Source organism: Acipenser ruthenus, chromosome 12, assembly GCF_902713425.1.
Source record: "Acipenser ruthenus chromosome 12, fAciRut3.2 maternal haplotype, whole genome shotgun sequence".
Classification (NCBI taxonomy): domain Eukaryota; kingdom Metazoa; phylum Chordata; class Actinopteri; order Acipenseriformes; family Acipenseridae; genus Acipenser; species Acipenser ruthenus.
In genome coordinates, this window is record NC_081200.1 from 29,320,266 (window position 1) to 29,341,134 (window position 20,869).

General features: G+C 36.2%; 1 long non-coding RNA gene across 1 annotated transcript in view; it reads right to left on the reverse strand.

Moving 5' to 3' along the window:
* Nucleotides 1–20,869, reverse strand: part of LOC117416681 (uncharacterized) — a 32,437-nt gene that overhangs the window by 3,590 nt on the left and 7,978 nt on the right. Inside the window, exons 3-5 of the long non-coding RNA XR_004546630.3 lie at nt 17,163–17,305; nt 6,051–6,143; nt 391–466 (exon numbers count right to left, since the gene is read on the reverse strand). This is a non-coding gene — a long non-coding RNA (uncharacterized LOC117416681). The remainder of the gene's footprint in view (nt 1–390; nt 467–6,050; nt 6,144–17,162; nt 17,306–20,869) is intronic.

Consider the following 20,869-nt stretch of genomic DNA (forward strand, 5'->3'; position numbering starts at 1 on the left):
ATGAGAGATGTCAAGCGTGAAGTATTGCAACCTAGGTGCTAGGTTCAGTACCCATGACTGCTTGGGGTGTCTGAAATGAGGGATTCTGAACCACTAACCCTCTGTGCTATACTATCTGTTAAAACATATCTGTCACAAACAATTACTTCAAAAGTCTTGATTGTGTCTTCAAGTCAAGCTCCAGATTAACAGCACCATTTGCTGGTTTGGATTTGAAAATAAATAATTTAATTGTTTCTGATATCATACAGGTAAAAGCTGTTGTATTCTCATTCATCCATAGGTTCTACTGAATCAGCTTTTCATTAAATGTTAAAATGTACTTTTAATTATGTCAATACAATGTGTTTATGACCCAATAGTCATAAACTACCTAACAAAATACTTTACCTCATAACTTAATAGATGTCTTAGTCCATTCTAAATAGATGAAGGGGTGTTCAGGTTCTTCTTATTTTCACAAAACCTGCAAAACAGCACAAGGGTTGACAGCATATTGTATTTGTTATTATAGTATGTTTTGAGATATTGTTTTATCAGTCAGTATTTTTTCACCTTTGACTGCTTAAGATAATTTTAGCATGCAATGTCTAACATTTAATTATGGCTACATTAAAAGTAATTTTACTACCATTTAATTATGAAACAGTAATTAAAACTACTGACTAGGGGATTTCTGACAGTTAGACTGTACATTCTAGCTGTTACAAACGGCAGTCAGTGGAGCGGTTACTGAAAAGCCACAGATTAGTGGCAATAAATACATTTCGTTAGGGAAACTCAAACTGAAAAATCACATCAGTAAAACACAAACAAACCAAAAAGAAAACAATACTGCTGGACTGGGAAGAGTTGTTAAATTTATACAGTTTGTCAAGGACTTTACTGCAAAATGTAAACTGTAGAACAAGAGGACTCACATTATTAAACAATGTGCCTAAGGTTCCTTTTTACAATGGTGAGTACTGTAGGTCTTATATTTATTGCAAGTCTATTTAATTCTAACAATATATCAAAACATGTTTGTGAAACTGTCAAAAGTAATCATGCTTATTGACCATGTTTTACTGAGGTATCCTTATCTAGCTAATGGTGTTAGATTTAAGTGTAATCAAATCCCTAAGGGTCATTGAATGAAGGTAATGGTATTTTTCAGGAGTGAAAAAAAAGGTTTTCGACTGAAAAGACTTATACAAGCATTTGTTTAAATAATTTGGAAAGTAATCTGCATAATATTACAGTAAAACCATTTAATTACTGTTATTCGAACAACCCCCTGGTATCCTGTCCTGTGCAATGCTCTTTTTCCTTTTTGTCAATGAGAAAATGCACTGACTAGACTTATACAGTTGGTACTTGCAGTAATTTCCTTTGTGTGTCTATATATATATATATATATATATATATATATATATATATATATATATATATATTAATGCACATGGTTAGAATTACTCATCTAAGATTCTGGATTGGGAATGTTCATATTCACAATTTTACAGCAGTAGTTTGATTATCTGAACAAAAACAATTTTACAAACAGACCCTGGTTCCAGTCAGTCTGGATTATAGATGCTTCACTGTCTGTGTTTTACTGACCACTTTACAACACATGCATAATATGTTCAAATAAATGAAAGCTATTTTTTGTACGTCTGAATATGCTGGAAACCACGGCTTGACTATTCTGGTGGTATAATACAGAGAAGCACTTTACACTACAGGGCTGAAATGGAAATAAATAGGTTATTAAAAGTGGGGTAATTTCTCAGGTGGCTTACTGCTCATTATTAACTACACCCAGGGCTTCAACTCCCCCATTGAACCCTTCTGCCTTTGATCTGGGAGATTACACTAATTGCGACTGTATGATGTTTCTGAGCAAACTCTCCGTTTGAGCACAGAGATGGTGTTAAATGAATTCTGTCAGCAGTATTACATGGCAGCTACACCATGTGTTGTAGAGGACTGATTAAAGGGTATAAATGTCCATGATAGAAGAGCAATGAAATATAAATGATGTTACTAATGCTGAACATTAAATTATGTTCATAAAATTCTAGGTGATGCAACATTTTTGGCCATAGCTGTAGTGTACATTTATAACCCATATGTGGCTCATTTTTCATGTGAATGGCAGAACGTGACTGGACAAACAAACACATGCAGTATCGTCTTTAATCGAGCTAGTGAAACGTAGGAATGTGCAAGGATTTATTTAACACTACCACCGCCACAGCCGGTTTCTGAACGGCTTCTGCAATTCAAATTTAAATATCTCCGCGTATGTGAATATCTCGTGCATGTCCGTTCTTAAGTGTCACTAAATATTTGAATTAAATACCCATACGGTGTTTCAGCTGCAGAATTGTAAAAATGAAGAGGTTATAAGCACTTGCTTCTTCAACCACCAGACCTGCAGTTTATGCAGCATATTGAAATCAATACAATATAGCCGACAATTTAGTCCGGACTTTGTAATAAAATCAAAGTCATTGTGAAAGAATGTATTATATACTCCTGTCGTGTGCTGAAACACTAATGAAAGTCATTCTACACATCATATATTATTATTATTATTATTATTATTATTATTATTATTAATTTATTTTTTTAGCAGTTGTCACAAAATATACACATTGAATCACAATAGGTGGTACTCGCAGGTGGCCTATGGCTCTTTTTTATAATGTTTTGGACCTGGCTTTTGTTTTGTACAAGGAGTGCACCGGCAACACAATAACTTAGAGCGACTTCATTTTGCAGCTAGCCCTGAAGCTACGGCAGAAACATTTTGATAAGAGGCATGAAAGCCGGCTGGCAAATGCCCCTCAACCTTCAGCCAATGCTGCGCCCACTGGCACACGGAATAAAAGACAATGCCAGGTTGCTAAATGCAATAAAAAGAGAACCTTTGATGTTTGCGCCCGTTGTGAAAAGGCAGTCTGTGTCAAATGCACTGGAACAGTTGAAAAGCGTGTTTTCTGCATAGATTGTACTTAGAAAGCTGTAATAGAACTCTGAACAGAGAGACAGGGCCTTTGAACTCGCTTCACGCTTGCATAAGTTATGTTATATTTTTGTGTTATGCTATTTTTATAACTAGTTATTTATGTTTGATAATTTTATATGTGCATACAGCTTTCTACACTTGTTTACACAGAAGTTTATTGCATAAAGTCTATTTTTAGTTTTTCATGTTTATGTATATGTGCTCTTTTTGAAAAAGTTTTATTTTCAATGTAAATACGGTGTTTCTGCTCTGAAAATGTTATGTATGATGTTCATAAATAAAAATATTAAGTTGTATACAATTGCTTGTTTTTCATTTTCATATCGAAGCCATTCTAAAATGGAGCCGCACATTTTGTGGGTGCGGCGGTTGTATGTAGTCCGAAATCTCTGCGGTTCTAGTGTTAAACAAAAAAAAAAGGAAAAGATACCAGGATTCTGCTTTTTTGTCTTGTTTTACCGGGCAGAAAGTAAATTGAATTGGGCAATCAGAATAGGTCACAAATAATACACCTCTTTCAGAGTTGAATTAAAAGTATAATTACTAAAGTTACTGAATTAAAATGATTTGCATTACAGAAAAATAATCAGTGGACTCAACAATGAACACACCATTCCCCAATATTGCTGCTGTGGCCAATTTCATGATGTTAATTACATAAGAACATAAGAAAGTTTACAAACGAGAGGAGGCCATTCGGCCCATCTTGCTCGCTTGGTTGTTAATAGCTTATTGATCCCAGAATCTCACCAAGCAGCTTCTTGAAGTATCCCAGGGTGTCAGCTTCAACAACATTACTGGGGAGTTGGTTCCAGACCCTCGCAATTCTTTGTGTAAAAAAGTGCCTCCTATTTTCTGTTCAGAATGTCCCTTTATTGAATCTCCATTTGTGACCCCTGTTCCTTGTTTCTTTTTTCAGGTCATTTTTACTTTTACTTTCATTTCTACACTGTTAAGATGATCCAGCCATAACATACTTTATAGTTTTATAGTCATCCTTCAAACACTGCTAAAGGATAACAGAATGCAGTTACAGAAACAATATTAAGATCACAGGCAGTTTTGTTCAAAGCAGTCCCATGCAGAGTCTCATTATATGTTTGCCTTCAGCTAGGTATTCAAAATAAATATTTTCACTTCAGTAGAAATTAATCTATAAGGGTTTGAAAAGGATTTCATACCCTGGTAAACAAACAGCAATAATGCCATTTTTCCTCTTAAGTTCATTAAAATGCCCTGATTCTTCAGTGTAACAGCTTATTATAATGTCTGTTTTAAACTCTGGCATTCTGTTTTACACACACGCTCACACACACACACACACACAGACACACACACGCACACAGAACACTGCATAGATTAATAACCCATGTTTAGATCCTGTCTTTGTATTGCTAGGCTTGAAGAAAGTAGTAAACAGAGACTTCATGTAAGTTGAATTTAACATTGTAAGATTAGATTTAATGTTACTTATTGTCATTTATATAGTAGCTTGCAAACTCAATACCTGGCACCTGACACCTGGCAATTAGGCATAATAACAAGCTAAAAATAAATGTGCTACCATGTTTAAACATAAGAAGATATTTCATTTCTGGCTGTAAGTAGATGAGAGATTGAACCAAAGGATCAGATTTAAGTGATTTTGCCATGACAACCCCAGTTTCACAGTGGCATTCCTTGATCCCACTGACTCAAAGTTGCTCCTGTGGGAAGCATACTGGAGAACTTCTGCAGAGTCTGAACATTTCCATTGTGTGGAGGATGATCATAACAATTTCTCCTGAATAACTGTTTGGCCACGAGCCACCAACTTTTAACATTAAACAAGAGGCGCCACAGAGCAAGGCTGATTCTCAGTGGTAGCCAAAAAAAATGAATAGATATAAATTAATCTCTTCTACAAGTGAGGTATTGATTAAAATGGTCTTAAATGCAAACCACTGGGTTTTACTGCCCTCACTTTTATAGTGCTGTTACTGTTAATTATTCCTTTTTTTTAAATCCAAAGACCTCTTTCATTAAAATCTTCACTATGGTAACTTACCCTACTATAAATGAGAATCTCAAAAAATGAAACATACCAAAGAGGAAATTTGGGGCGTACAATGAGTTTTTTTTTTCAATATGGTAATTTATAAAAGGGCTTTATCAGACTACAGACTTTCACAGCCAGACTTTTTGAAGCCAATGCATGACTTTGCTCAAAAAGATGAGCTGACATACAGGACAGATTCTATAAATGCATAATGCTATCGGTCAACATCACACTGATGTTATTAATTAATACAAAAAACTGCTTGCTATTAAAGCTATTGTTACCACATCAAAGGCTGTTACAGCAACACTGCTTTTTAAAAATTCTTCCCTTATGTCATATATACAGTATGTTGGGGTATTGATATTTAGATTCCAATTTACAGAGCATTGCTGATGTATGGACAGTTAGGGCACTGGTGCACAACTCTGGCAGTCAAGATCCATTCTAGTCTGGGTTTTTTGTTCAAATCAGGTCACAAATTACTGTATAAACATTTGTTTAAGTCTATTTTCTAGGTATTTTAGGGGGTCCTAAAAAGGGCGGAGCGACTTATACACCGGTGTGACCTATAGGCTTTTTCCTGAAATTGTTGTCTCAAAAAGGGGGGGGGGGCACTCATATACTGGTGCGACTTACACACCGGTTTTTACAGTAGTTAATTGATCCTTCGCAGGACCAATTAACTTAGTATCTGATTGGAGTTAAGTCCTCCATCTGAAACCATAAGTTATTGCTGTCTCCAATATAGCCAGTTATAAATATCATTTAAAATAAATCTTCCATGGTCGATACAAAAATGAATCACCCCATACAGGTATAATCATCTTTAAGGAGTTAATAATAATTCTGTTTTTTTTTTCATATTCAACAAATAGCTTAAATTACTTCAATGTCTCCCTTAATCCTGTTTCATATTAAACAACTGCATTTGTGAAAGTCACAGCTGTAATAACATCTGTAATGAAACTTATGGGTTAACAATGTAGATGGCATTACCGTGAATGTAAATGGTTCCAAAGGGTTAGCCACCACTTTACTATTTACAGAGGAGGTGTGGCTTTTTGTTGCAAGGTAGATACAAAGCGAAGTCTGAAATGGAAAAAAAAACACCAAGTATGAATCATATCATTTGGAAAATATTTGGAAAAAACACCCAGAATAAACATATCATTTGGAAAATATGGTAGATTAAAAAGGTGTATGTGTGACCAACTTTATGACAGCAGTTACAAAAAACACAGCAGTGAAATATATAACACATTTTACAGCATGTCAGCAAAGTTGGAAACAGAAAATATCCTATTCTTCTAAAACCATTAAAGGTCAGATTTTCAGCCCAGTAAGTAACTATGTTTTCTGTAGAAACTCTTAAAACAAGAAAATAACAAACAAATACTGTTTATGTTAATTTGAAAGCAGACTACAACTTGAATTCACTCACAAAAAGCCTGGTTTTCCTAAGCTGTTTTACAAACAAGTAATGTGGTTTTCTGTATATTGAGTAAATTATTCAGGTATACCTACTCAACACAAGTTACCAAGCTTTGAAAATCAGACCCAAAAGTCTTCCGATTAAAATCTTTACAAAGGATACTGTATTTAAATTAGGAATCAATAATTCTGAAGCCCAGGCAAACTAAGCCCTCCTCTCTTCACTTTGTTGACACAGACACAAAATCCATTTAGTCACACACATTCACATAAACATCCAGGGTGGTCTGGTATAGATGGAACTAAGAGAACTGGGCCAAATGTACATTTCTTAATGAGTTTCAGATTTATTTATGTATAGTGCAAGAACCGTAATAGTGCCAGGTTGTGTAAAATATGCTAGTTTTCTCCGCAAAGTCCACTTACATTTATACTGTCGCTTGTAAAGGCACATCTTGTCCTAATTAAGTTGCCATCAAGCAACCATCAAAACCTGGCTCTTTAGGGCAACCAAAGGAATGAACAGAGAACTAGGGAGGTATATACAAATCGTATACTTTTGGGAATGCAATTATTTGTTATTTGTTTCCTTAAGGAGAGCTGGCTATGTGCCAGAAATATTCAGTATTCAAAATTGTACAAAATAGGTAATCAGTAGGAAGTGCACTTAGAATAGCTATGATAGATGCATTGCCACACAACTTAGCTAGAAATTAACCCTTATTTTAAATGATGGTGGTTTTGTTCCTCATATATCGACCTATAAGCTTATCTTATACATGTTAAGCCTATATCTTTATATATATATATATATATATATATATATATATATATATATATATATATATATATATATATATATATATATATATATATATATATATATATTGTTCATAGATATTTGATTTTCATATTAAAATCGTACACAACGGTATTTATTTGGTGCTGGTGTGTGAAATGCATGTTGTCCTAACTTAAATCCATTCTAGGTCTCAGCAAAAAACAAAATAAAATTTAAAGGACATAGATACTGTGTTATCGGACTAGAAATCTGTCAGAGCACAACTAGCTGGTAAGGACCCTACAACTGACTTTTCCAATCGCATAGTAACACAGAAAACAGCTAGTGCCCTAGAAAACTACGGTAGAGTGAGAAACTGGAAATCACCTGAAACTGGAGGATAATAGTAGCCTAGACTTAAAAAAAGATCTGCTGACTAAAAGTATCTAACACATAGATAGCCAGTAACTAGTATGAAAGGGCATTCATTGAGGGCAAAAAGTGGTAGGACCAAATTGATGGTCAAGGTAGTTCTTCATTTTTTGTGTTGCTGGTTTTAATGCAGTTTCTGAGAGTAACACTGACATTAACGCTGGTGTCACATCTCTTCAGAATGTACCCACTGTACACGATGATACCAGACGACTTTGCAGGGCCAGCGGCGGCTGCTATCTTTGGCTGGGGAACGGGGGACTGGACCAGCTTTCAGAACAAACCTTTTCTTGCCTAAGCTAATCAGCAGCTGAACGAGCCACCTGACCTGCTGCCCTCAGAGAAGAAGTGTCCGCTTGATGCTTCACAAGAGAAAGCAGAAGGGACAGGGGACGAGTGGAGGTGTCTGCCCTCCAGACTAATCTGTGCATCTGTCCAACTAGAAAGAAAATGCCTGGGGCTTGTGCTGCTCTATAGGAATGAGGATACTAGCAACAAACATTAGAACTGTTGGGTTGGGTAGTATACAATAAATTGCACAACTGGCAGCCATTTAAATTTAAATGGAAGTTGCAAAGCTAAAATGAAGGACACATAGATAAAACAGAATTTAAATAATTACAATACTGTATGTACTATGTTAAAATGCCTACGTGATTTAGTCATATTAAATACACACTTACACACACACACAAGGGTATAGGCTTTACTGTATGTGCTGTTCATGGCAGCGTGAAACCCAGTGATAGTAGCTGTCACCGTCAGGGCAACCTTCATGTGGAAGCGTTTACTGCTGCAGTGAGCAGGAGGCTGCAGCCGATGCACTGTGCTGTACACAGGTCTTTGGAAGCGAGCCTCTCTCCTCCGTAATCCCTCTGCTGCTGACAGCCCAAGGGTGATGGGGCTCACAGCCAAGCCACACAGCATGCCCCCAGGGATGAGCTGACTCCAAGCGGGCAGCTCTCCAGAGCCTGCAAACCCAAATCCCAGACGCAGAGTCTGCTCTGATAAGGGCTTCTACTGGGGCTGCTGCCTCCGATAGCACCATGGATTGACAGTCTGCAGTTACCAGCCATGCTCCTGAGCTGGAAGAGAGTGCTCCCCTTTGGAAGTCTTAAGTGTCTGTCAACGGCAGCGGAGCCTTTCTAAAAGTGGGTGGGCCAAGGTCTCGGGGTATGAAGTATTTCTATAGATAAATTAATTCAATTTAACAACTACGTCAAATATTGAAGCAGGTTATATATTTATAGTCTACTGGTTATTTAAAGTTTGCAACAACAATGCTACTACACTACTACTACAATACGACTACTGCTAATAATGAGCTTGTTATCTGAATATTGGGTAGTGAGTGGTACCCCACAAACATCGTTTAATTTACTTGAAAATAAATGAAATGTTTGTTTTGTAAAAATAAACAAAAAAAGAAAATGACCATATACAGCATTTACATTGATAAAGAATATATTGATAAAGAATATTAAACCGCTGTCTACAAAGTATTTGTTTAGCTTTATAGCCTATGGAGCTAGTTTTTTTTTTTTATTTAAACCTTTTTTTCCCCCGAGTTCTACAGTTATTTACTGCTTCACACACAAATTACATGACACAGTAACAAATGTTTAAACATGTTTTAACAGTTCTATAGTGCTACAGATGATAAATGTAGAAACAATCGCTACCACACATAAACTCGACTTCTCTGCACTCATTCTTTCCCATGTGATTTGTTAAAAGCTTCAATGTACCTCTGTAGAAGCTGGCAGCACAGCTAGCGAAATGTTAGGATTATTGTCTATCAACTCCGTTCCAGTGTAGTCTTAATTTGTGGATTTATTTGACTTATCTGTGTCACTTTATTTTGGAAGAACGATGAGATTCAAGGTATTAAAAAAAAATATATATATATATATATATATTAGCTCAAAGAGCCAGCTGCCCAACGTTTTGATATGTTGTACATATCTTTCTCAAGGGAGCATGTGTTTAAATCAACACATTGGAGGTATTTAAGGTGTTTGATGACATGACAACTACTTGTTATTGTTTATATTCAAATCCATTATTTATTCTTACATGATGTAATGATGTAATGGTGTTCTATATATTGTGACATCATTTTTAGTTATATCTTTAAATCTGTATTCATTCTAATTAACATTATTTTATATAAACATGCATATTATCATGCAATGCTGGCTTTGAGGATCAGCCTTGATTTGGCCTATTTTTTCTTCTCGCCCTTGCTATTAAAAGTGGGTGGGCAGGGCCCCCCCTGTTTAAAAAGTGCATGGGCAGTGGCCCATTGGCCCACCCGTCTCCGGCGCCTATAGTGTCTGTGGGTTTAGTTCAGCTGGATTGCGATACATTTTGAAAAATCTCTCCCAGTTAATTCTTTCTGGCAGAACTGTATTCAGATCTTTATGGTTTCAGTTTCTAATTGCATCTTTCACTTCCTTTAAAAAAGTCCAGCAATTCCTGATTTAACTCAGATACCCTCACAGGCTGCTATAAGCTGCAGAAAATCCATACGAACGTAACAATGTGCCATTCTATTACTTTCTATTGTCACCATTGCCTTATTATACTCTTTCTTAATTATTATTTAACTGCATAACTGAGTTGATCATAAGCCTTACTGATTTTTTAAATGCACCTGACAAATATGTAAAAAACTTGCCAACTATAGGTTCTGGACATATTTTATAGACACATCATTAGCTAATGTGATGTTCCGTTCAATACACCTTTAAATTACTTATAAGAAAGGGCTGAATAAAACAATCCTAAGTAAAAACACTTTCCAGTGGCAGTCCAGGATACAAATCAATAATAGCCTTATTCCTTATGTTAATTATATAAGCATTGTATTGTATTTCCCATTGCAGCTTCCACAATATTAAGTCAAATACTGTACCATAATGCCTGAGTAGGAACTCATTTCTGCAAAACCATTTTCGGCTGATGCAGCACTTGACAGTCACTGCTTACTGTGTATAGGGAATGTTACACATTCACAGTGTCTGTATTGAACAAAAACAAGCTTCAGACACCAATAAAATCAAGACTGTGTGGATCCTTATCGCAAACAGGAGACTGCTTGCTTCTGTCTCGCTGTAGACCAAGAAATTATAGACACCCAGGATCGGTAAAGTTGAACAAAATCTTTATGACAAAATGATGTAATAATTCAATGAAAAAACAAAATGGAGGCCAACGGTGTAGGATTAGTGCCACATCCTTAGCCAGACTAGCTATGCACATAGAGACTGTTTCAACTTACAGTACAGAATGATGTTCAACCAGGACAACAGGGTGAATTTTAAAGTTAAAAATGAGAAGGTATGGGGCTGAATTAATGTGTAAAAAAATAATGTAATTGTATGTAAAAATAATGTGATCTCTTGTAACAATTGTAAGTCGCCCTGGATAAAGGGCGTCTGCTAAGAAATAAATAATAATAATAATAATTGCGTGCCATATGCATAAAAAATATCTACACTGAGTATTGGCTAGACGCTGCAATGCAGCTGAATATGTGATCGTAGTAGATATAACCTGCGAAGAATGCTGTCTCAACAGTATAACAGCACAGGGTCGACCTCTAAATTTGCCAGATGGAAGCACCCTTATCTTCCTAGTACTGATTTCAAATATTACACAATTAACAATCTTTGGAAACTACAAGGCAATAAGCAGAAGTATTGCGACATGTTTAATTCAGAAATATGTAATTTATCAGGTACTTCAACTTCGATGGTAATTAAAAATAAAAAAAATTGCAAAAGTTGACATTTTAGTCAAGCTAGAAGCTACTGCTGCACTTTCCTATAAATCACACGGAAGTAATCTGTTGAGATGGAGATGCTTTTGGTGATACAATGATTCAGTGTTTTCTGCCCATTGAAGTGAATCTTAATATATGGAGTTCCAGTGCAGACTGACCTTTAAAGTATCCCCATTTCCCCACTCAATAATCAGCATGGATCTGCTCAAAGGAATCAATACTCAATTCTAGAAATCTGCTAGAAACGTTATTAACATATACTGTAACTTTTTTTTCCTAAAGTCTAGCTATGTTATTTAACAGAAATGTGACTTAATTGGTAATAATAATAATAATAATAATAATAATAATAATAATAATAATAATAATAATAATAATAAAAGAGTGAGATTTTGGGAGTGCATGCATGCTTCCTAGTAGGACTGATACTTCTATCACTACCTAAGGTATGCACAAACTGCTTAAGAATGGTAATTTAATCAATATGCTCTGTATGTTGGAAGTAATATGGTTTTCTTAGTAAATAGCAGTTATTATGCATGGATCTCAGTGACTTTGCATTTGAAGAATTTCACAGCAAAGTCGGAATCCAATGTTTATTTTTGATCTCACTATTACAATTCTTTCTTTCTTTAAATTGGTAGAAGTTCATTTGTACATCACCCGTTGAAATGAACTATAGCAAAGTTTCAATTAACCACATTTTATTTTCACAAGGATTATCTGATGTCTGCTTCTTCATATCGAGCCCTGCAGTTGAGTGTTTGAAGGTTCATCCCAGAGGGAATGAATCTGAAAAATGGTGCAGGGCATAGCACAAGCAAGTCATAATTGAAAACTATTATTAAAGAGTGCATTCAACAAAGCAATGCTGCATGTAAATGATACCAGTAAGCATTATAGTCTTGAGTGGAGAACTAAAAAATAGACATTAACTGTGCAACAAATGCATCAATGACAATGACTACCCCAGCATGAAGGCAGCAGTGTGGAGTAGTGGTTAGGGCTTTGGACTCTTGACCGGAGGGTCGTGGGTTCAGTCCCAGGTGGGGGACACTGCTGCTGTACCCTTGAGCAAGGTACTTTACCTAGATTGCTCCAGTAAAAACCCAACTGTATAAATGGGTAATTGTATGTAAAAATAATGTGATATCTTGTAACAATTGTAAGTCGCCCTGGATAAGGGCTTCTGCTAAGAAAATTCAAGAGGCTGAATTCCCAAAAGCCTACACCTTAACAGGTGATCAAACATTACTACTTCAAAGGCCTAACTTAAAATATTTGATTTAAAAAAAACAAACAAAAAAAAACAAACAGGCAACACAGATAAAAGGGTGGTTGCAGTAAAGGTAAACAACAGACACAGTAATAAAAGAACGTCTGCTCAAATGAGGTCTGTAATTTAAATACCATTAAAAGGATGGCAAAGTAAAAAGATACAGACAAGAAGCATGACAGGGCCTTGTGGTCTTTTCTTACAGGGCTCATCTACTAAATTGCCATCTTTCATCCCTTGCCAAATTCATTAAGACTTTTTTTTTTCACAAAAGATAAAGCTGGTCCATTAAGGAACAATGTTCCACCCTTCACACACACACACACACAAGGGAATGACTGTCAAATGTTTTTTTTTTTTTTTTTTTAAATATGCTTACAACCCATAATCATTTGCACCAAGAAAAAAATACTTTCTGCAGTCATGTGTCAGTATATGTGTGGCATCTCATCTGCCAAAACAACCATTACATTCTGAAAATAACTGCCTTTAAATCCTATTTGCATCAAATTATGACCACAGTTGCAAACAGAATGTAACGGCAATGGGTAGGAATCCATTCTAGATAGTGTATGTTCTTATGAATTAAACTTAGCTGCATATGCGTTTCTGAATGCAGTACCACCATGTTAGCTCACAAGAAAATCTAGCAAGCCTCCATTTTAAATCACAAAACTATTTTTGATTCAAGGGCGTTGTTCTTTTAGAAATAATATTTCTCCTTAATGCTTCTGCTTTGTAATGCAGTTCAGTGCGATGGAGCAAACAGAGGGATTAAACCATTTCCATTGTAGCTTAGCGCAGATGTTATCAGAACCCATTTATTAGAAGCAATGTAGGTAATGACCCTGAACTGATATAAGCTGTTCCTGGCAGTGGTACAAGAAAAGGTCAGAAATCTAATATATTCTATGTGTAGAGCACTTATGAGCACAAGTAGGCACCACAACTAGGGAGATAGATCAGTAGTAATTTACAGTCCTTTTACAGTGCATGTAGTCTTCTGTCTCTCAAAAACAAATATAACTAATTATTTGCGAAAGCCATGGAGTCTTGAAAGAATGTCATTTGAATAAAAAACAGTAGAAAGCAGTGGAATATGCCAGCCTAATCTGACCTTAATGCACCCATTTGACCTAGGTTTGCTAATAATATCTTGTTAAATTCTGTATGTTTTCAGTACAGTTGAGGAGTGGCAACTATTATGGGACGTTGTCTGGCTTCCTCTTGTAAAAAAAGGCTGTGTCCATCAGTCAGCATAAGGAGCTTTTAGACTATGTCAGGCTTCAGCACATGAGCAGTATGTGACAGTTCTACTTATTAAGTTAACTTGTCAAAAACTGTCAAAAACAGTACCAAACTTATAAATGAAGACTAGCAACATGAAGAGGGCCTATGAGGGCAATAATGTTAAGGGGCAAATATATCTAACAACAGGCTAATCTGAATAGAGAAGAATGAGTTAACAGATATTCTTTTAAAGGGAATTATAGTTCACATGGTTGACAGAAAGAAATCACCCCATTAATCCCCTTTAAAGCCCAACACCTGCTGGGTGCGTTCTGAGACCATAAAACTGAGCCTAAGGCTCTAAAGCACCCAGGATTTGAAGCTGACAATTACAGAGCAGGTAGGATATACAATCCATTTAGTGCAGGGGCAGGAAACAGAAGTTTTTATGGTCTTATAAAAGGTTTGATGAAAACTTATTTTCCCCCCTTGGTCAGCCTTTTTTTTTTTTTTCTTGAAATGCAGCACAAACTATAAAAACATAAAACTTGTATGCCTTTAGCTAACAGGACATACTTAACATGAGCTGGAACTGAAAGACATGTTGACAAGTCGTTTGAGTGCAGGTCATATCGACCATTTGCTAGTCTGCTACAACAGAGAAGAGACTAGTATGAAGATGGCACTACAGTAGATTTTTTCAAATAAAAAATCTACTCTAATATAAGCAGGTTTCTACCCAGATTCAATTTTTGAACCTGGGACCCAAAAGGTGATAGACTAGCACACCATCATGCCACACCATCATGCCGCCTGGTCCCCACTAATTTGTGTGTTACAATTCAAAAATATCCTAGGCTTACAATTTAGTGTAAGGGGCAGCAGTGTAGAGTAGTGGTTAGGGCTCTGGACTCCTGACCGGAGGGTCGTGGGTTCAATCCCTTGTGGGGGACACTGCTGCTGTACCCTTGAGCAAGGTACTTTATCTAGATTGCTCCAGTAAAAAAAAAAAAACTGTATAAATGGGTAATTGTATGTAAAAATAATGTGATATCTTCTATCAATTGTAAGTCGCCCTGGATAAGGGCATCTGCTAAGAAAAAAAAAAAAATAATAATAATAATAATAGTGCAGAGAGCCATTTTTATGCATTATATGACGATCTTAAACCTCTTACTTCCTTCTACAGAAAGCTCCTGTTAAAAAAGTACTCTAAAAATAAATGATTTAATACCTCTGCTACTTTTAAGTATATTGTATTTCCCATGAACATAGTATGGAATAAGCTGCAATTTTATTGGCGCATCTTATTAAACAGTCCTCCCAAGGAAATGTTCATTTTGACAGAGTGAAGGAGATCTCTGTGCACCCATTGATTTCCAATGCAGAAAGTCCATCACCATAAAAATGTGATCAGGTTGATCTAAAACATACTATAAACACATGTTTTTCCTCAGCATGCGCTGTCCAATTTAAATTAGCTGCAGTGGAGTGTGAGGAAAAGAATCTTTGCATTCTGTGTCGCATGGTGGATGATTCATTTAAGCAGGGGTTGAACATGCTGCAGTGTAGAATACTAAACTGAGTTAAACAATAGAGAGCGCTCGACCTTAGGTTCAAGCAGGTCGCAGGGCTGTGTTAAGTGCTCAGCTGACAAAAAAAAAAAACTATTCTTGCTTTAAAAAGGTTATTTGTTCAACATGCTTGCCAAGGAGGATTCCCGTTGCAAAAGGGTGCCTCTACACCCTAAAGCCCTTTCATGTTCCTCCCCTTAAAAGAGATTCCTTTGTTTGCACGAGATTGAAAACACCCAGCACGGAACAGTAGTCAAAGGCCTGAGAATTACTGTTAACACAGTGGGACAAAAAAAGAAGAGGGAAGAATCAAATTCCTGTGTGAATGAGGAGGGACAGGAAGCAAAAGCAGCTGGAGGGTTTGAAGATTGTAAAATAAAAGTGGCTTCAGAGCAGTTATAAAAAAGAGAAACAAAGTGCTAGCAGGTTTGTTTCAGGAATCCATGCAAAGGCCTGTAGTTGGAAAAGCAGGCCTTTAACTTGCAAAGTCTTTAATTTGCCACTCTGTGACAGCTGTGTCTGCTGTTACCGCAGTAAAAGAGAAAGAGGCAGCGGCAGCGGCAGCGGCAGAGACAGAGAGAAAGAAATTACAGCTTTCCGGCACACACTTTTATCCATGTTACCTATAATTGTCCAGTCTCAGCCTGTCTGACCACTTGACAGACTGCTAATTATTTACTGATGCTTTTACTGGGGATAAAATATGCAACAAGACTAAGTGGTTGTGGAGTTATCTTGGGAATACAAAATTAATGCACAGAGCACTCATTTCATCATTTCACTTTGCCACCTGCCCTTTAAAATTACCTTCAGTTCTAGGTTGTTTCATCAAAATTGCCTAAACCATCCCTTTAATGTATCCCACTTTAGGAAACAGACAAAAAATAATAAAAAAAAAATACTTTATGAGATACAAGATGTTAGACTCCAGGAATAAGCTCCCTTTTGATTTGATAAGAATACAGAATTATAAGCTTTGTATACATACCTATTTGACTTCAAATTATACAGTGCGTGTGTTAATATATACACACTAGTTCACCAGTTCACAATTAAAAGTTTATTTTTTTTAACTGACAAAAAAAAGAAGAATTGCAGCTGCTTAATGTAGAAATATTATCCCCAAGTAAAAGCTGGTGATGTGTTTTAATCTTATATAGATTCATGTAGATTCCATGTTTATTGTAGTAAAATCCAAATACCTCTGTCCAAATACCTGTACATTGCTTTTGGACTTGTTTTTCACCGCATGTGATAGTACAATAATGGTCTCAGAAGCTGTTTAGATTTGCATTTCAAACAGTTAATTTAGAAAACATATTAGACAAAAGAAAAGCTAAAAGTTGAGACTGAAATAAATTACAACATGCCCTGTGGTGTAGAAGCAGTGTTCCAAGGAGAGGCAGGTGGAGCTGAACGCATGTGCCAGACACTTCTCATCTCTCCAGAGATGCCACTGTGCCTTCTCACCTGATCAGCGTGGCAGGCGGTTCAAACACTCCAGCACACAGGCAGCTGTACACTAATGTGGGGACAGCCATGCTTGTCTCCCTTGAGGACAGAGGGGTTTTGAACTGGGTCAGGTGAAATAGCTTACCTTAATCACTTCCTAATGTTATGGCACAACTGTTTAACCGTCTGGCTCAGCCTGGGGGCTGCTTCTTGTTGTGTTTAGTGAAGCTTTGAAGCTGCCGTATGGAAGCTTTCTGGTCACATTGCTGTCTTTTTTTTCTTGATAACCTGCAAAGTGCAATAAAAAAAAAAATCTTAAAAAAGGCAACCCGGCTTAGAAAACAGCAGACAGTTGAAATGCCACAGGACATTTTCTGAATTTCTACAATTAATTTTTTGTATTGTTTTCTTCCTAATGTAGCAATCACCAAGGTTTTAGGCAAAGACAAGGATGCAGTCCATTGAATTAACATATTATTACATTTTTAATATGGTTTATTCTAATACTCTTCTGTTTTAACTCATATAAGTAAGAAATGTCTAAATACCACAGACCCATTTCATGACAGTAAAGCCATACACTAACAATTCTGTTAAAATAATTTGTTCAGAAGAGTAAATGGGATCTTTAAATTTAATTCCTGTCAGAGGCTATTTTAAGAATGCAGACAATGCATCTCGAATGCTAATTCTGCAGTAGGACTACTGTACATGTTATATTATTTAATCCATGCTGAATTCCATAGTCTGGCATAAAGTTAAATTGAAGCATTTAAAATGAGTTTAATCTAACTGTTAAAAATGATGAATAATGATACTGGTTGAAGTTTAAAATAGAAAAGGTTAAGTTGTACAAGTGGGATTCCAGTATTAAAACTGCCCAATCAGACCCTAATAGATCTTACTCTTCAGACTGCACATTGGGAAGGGTTACCAGAGAGTGGCCTTGATGGTGCACTGGTTGAAAGGAGGAACCTTTACCGTACACTGGGTGTCAATTTATTAAAAACATCTAACAAAACCAGGTATAACTGCATTTATCTCACAATGGTGACTTTTGATAATCTACAGATAAACCCACAGTTAGGCTTCTGGCAGCTTTATAAAAACAGCCTTCACTGAAAGCTTCTGATGGCCCGGCTGTTTGCATTTATGCAACTGTAAACAGCTGTATTTTCTAAAAGGGTGCTAGCTCTTCCAGTTGCAGCTGCTTAGACAGAGGGAAAGGGTTAAGCAAATATCGCACAATGAACAGTCATCTCAAAGCTTCCTGCAATTCAATTTTGGAGTCATGAATAAGGCTAACTATGTGTAACTGCTCACAGGTCGTCCTTTTTATCACCCTCAATAGCTTTCTACATTTTGAATTTACATTTTCAGCGAACAGTGACAGTGAGCCTTTGTGTTTCCTTCCCTCTCTGGTAGTTATTATGAGGCATGTCTTGACAGCTACTTCGGCTCGGAAGGCAAGGGGAGGAGGCTCTTGCACTCCTTTTTCAGCTTCTCCCATATCTACAGTTTTGTGTAAACTCAGCAATACCAAAGGGGCTTAAAAAGGGGGCAGCTACACTCAATCCACATCCACTGCCACGGCTAAATTATAACTTGTGTAGCTACGACTAGGCTCATTTTGTGCTTCTATTACCTCTCACAAGAAAAACTAAATAATTGGAGCAAGACCTAAGTAACAGATTCATTTGAACAAAAAGAATGTGAATGAAAGCATCCCTAATGTACAAAACCATTAGACTAAATTAAGTAAACCCCAAATTTGCAAGATCTGTTAAGTTGGGTAATAATAGCACCGTTCTGCACAACTTCTAAAATGAATAGTATGTGCAGGCAGTATTTACTGTTACACAAAATGTGCACCACTATTTTTGACTGTGAAAAAAGCATACATGAATTGTTAATGTCTGCAGTGCACCATGTTCTTAAAAGCCCTTATATTAACCTGCTGAAATACATATTTATTTTTTTAAATATATTCATACAAAAAAATGCACATTTTGCATTGGAACAAAAGTCTTCAAATACAAGGGACACAGGGAGGTATCTTTCACGGTGTGTTAATGGCTCTGCTGGGATAGATCTTCTGGCTCCAAACACAAAGCTACTGTACACTATCATTTTAAACTACTGGTGCCAGAATGCAGGATTATTATTCATTCCTACGGAAGTGGCTAGAACTCCTTGAATTAGTAATAGTATTTTAGTCAAACTCCACATTTCAGCTGTCAGATCAATACCCAAAACTAATTTAACATGACATGTTTAAATGCCTGTTTCAGTATAAGTCTTAAACCTCATTAATTTTATTTTGTCCAATACACATTGGCACGGCAATGCAAGTCTCACAAGCTAAGAACACACTGCCCTGGCACCTTCTGAAAGCTGCCATCACACAGCGATCACGCTGCGATCTGTTAATTAATCAATGCGACAGATGAAGAAAGTGTCCTGCTATGAAGGAAAATGTTAGTTTGAAGTGCCTTGATGGGGGGAGTGGGGTACAACAGTTATTTAGCTACTTTGCATACACTGTGCAGAGCAGGGCAATGTCTTATTTATCACAGGCTGTCACATTTTTCCATACTCAATGAAGTAGACGCAATATTTTCACCCAGGATATGGTACTGTGATTAGGGAAAAAGCCACACTGCTAGGATGAACACCTCTTGCATTATTCTTGCCTGTGAAATTAAATATAAAATGTAGATATTTAAATGTTTATTACCAGCCACGACAAAACAGCGGCGCTTTCTCATCCGAAGCTGCCCTGATTATTGTTTAAGGCTGGTATCGGCCATCTTTTCAACCATTATGACTGAACGCTGTCTAAGTGCTGTTAAACTGTGATAACACCATTGAAACATACCTACATACTGCATTCATAGTTTTATAGAATGAAATGCTATTGAAATGAATATTGCTGTGATAATGCTCTGAATAATGTCAATCTAATGTTGAACATACTGTAGATATAATAGCTCTAGACTTGTTTTTTTTGGTGCATTCCTCTTCTAAACGTAAGGCCAATTTCACACACAAAATGGATAGTACAAAAAACAAAGAGCAGGAGGTTTGAATTATCAAACTGTGAGCATGTCCTGTAAGTTTTTTGAAAACACATGCTATTTAAACAGGATGTATGGATTTAGGTTTATTTTTTTAATTTACGAGTCATTTCCTTGTATTCCTTCCACAAAAACTTACGTTCCAGCACAGTTTAAATAAATTGTTTTATTTTTTGTTTTGTTTTTTTGTTTAGGACATACTATCAACTGGTATGTTTTATCTCATATTTTGTACATATTACAGTTACCTTGTAACTTCCATAACAACTCAATGAACCCTTCCCGAATCACTTTGGTATGACATTTCTTTACCCTAGCGTTACGGCACTTTTTTGACTTGATATTTGTCTACATTGCGCCACCAGCTGTATGCATGGTATGTATTGTAAGCAAAGAAAAAAAAGAGATGCTATCTGTCTTGAAAGAAAATGTAATTTCTTTCTTAGAGAACAAAGCTGTAGAGGTGTTCCTGCCCACAAGCATAACTGTTTTTAGAATGCAGGAACCTGTTAAACTTCAGAAACACAATGCACCATGCATAGTGCAGCTCTGGTATTTTAATATTATCAAGTCCTAACTTTAACATTAAAAACATTATCTTAATAGGCATTTATGCAATTCTGTAATCATAATAATAAAAAAACAAGGCAATCATTCCACAGACAAACATATCTACCTAACTTACTTTTGTACAGCCTTAAAAAAAAATACAAAGTGGCTATCGATAATTGCATATCGGCACTTTTTGTATATACTAAAGGTCTGCTTTTATTAA